We start from the raw sequence: 1,616 nt of genomic DNA, 5'->3' as shown, positions 1-1,616 counted from the left end.
AATAAATATTTTTTTTAAAAAAAAATTCATTCTTTTTAAAATAAGAAAAATTTATTTTTCTCTATATCTAAATCCTTTCTGACATTACAATTTGAATAGCTTAGAGCATGTAATCTTTTTTACATTCATTCCCGTAATAAGCTACAGGCCTGAGTTCATCCTTGAGGCCGTCTTTTTCTTTTTTTTCTCCTCTCCTCTACTGAAAGAAAGCTTTTTTTTGGATGGTAGTTCGGTTGATTCATTAGAACAGATGAACAAGAATTTTTTTCGAGGCAGAACTACCTGCACATTTGATCGAATTTGGATTGGTAACAGCTGTAGATTTAATCGGATTTGGTTTGATATTTGCTAGTTAGGCTAAACCACTCCATGTTGTTAAGACAGTACACCCCTCTCACTCTTTGGGAAGGGTTGATTACCTTGACCATGTTCATTTTTAATGGTGTTTTCGTAAGCGTGTGTACTTGCTGCAGCGGCTGCAGCGGCGGCAGCCATGGGAGGATCAATTGTGGTTGATAGAGATGCTTCATAGGTCCCTTGATCAACTACTTGTAGATGAGCAAATACGCTAGGGATAGTGATTCGATGAAACGATGACTGTTATTTCTATTATAAACTTCATGATGATGTACCTTTTGTTAGAAGAGTTGTTAAGGTTGGTTTTTTTCACTAAATGGAGATTAATGTGATTTTTCATCTATGCAATTACGATAACGGTTATTCTTACTTGGTTGAAGAAAGGACTCGGCCACTGTCTGCCGCCTAACAATCAGTGGCGGCTAGGGAGTCTCGCTTCAGCTGCGGTGGCCTCGCCCTTCATGACGGCTGCCATTTGATTTGGCATAGATAAAAACTGTTTAGCCACTGCATGTTATTTGTATTAAATCAACCACCTTAAAAGTTTATAAAAAAGTTTAAAATTAAAAATTCTGTAAGTTTATTTTGTTTTTTTTGTATATATATAAGTATTCATTTTTCTTTATTTTCAATTAAATAAAAAATACACAAGTTATCTTGACATATTTTTTCGATTTTATTACATACTCTCTCAATTTTATTATGATATCTGAGTTTCTAGTAGTTCTGTTGGCTATACAAAATTAAAATAATCAATTCCAACCATTCAACTTTGCTCTTTCAGTATTTCACCTTCACCTATTATGGATGATGTCAACCCCTCTCAAAATCTAACTAATCCCTTTTACATACTTTCAAGTAAGAACCTAAAAATAATTACCAAAAATATATGGATTCTTTACAGGCACAATTTCTTCTCCCTCTTCTGATGACCCTTTGTTCTTTATCTGGAAAAGATATAATAATCTTGTTCTCTTCTAGCTCTTTCGTTTTTTGTTACCATCCATAATTTAGAGTGTAATTTATCTCTCTAATGCCTCTTCTTTTCACCTTCGTAAGAAATTTTCATATACTGACCTTTTTTGTATTGTCGAACTCCAAGAGAAAATATATGAATTAAAGCAAGGCTCTTTGTTTTTACTGGCTTCTACGCAACACTCAAAATTTTATGGAAAGAGATGGAAAACTCTCCTATATTACTTCTTTAAAAATTGTGTATGTTTGGCTTCCATTTCATCCTAATAAAAATATTTTATTTT

Source organism: Arachis ipaensis, chromosome B08 (assembly GCF_000816755.2).
Source record: "Arachis ipaensis cultivar K30076 chromosome B08, Araip1.1, whole genome shotgun sequence".
In the NCBI taxonomy this organism is placed as follows: Eukaryota; Viridiplantae; Streptophyta; class Magnoliopsida; order Fabales; family Fabaceae; genus Arachis; species Arachis ipaensis.
The sequence above is the reverse complement of the archived record's forward strand: the minus strand, read 5'-3'. Positions refer to the sequence as shown.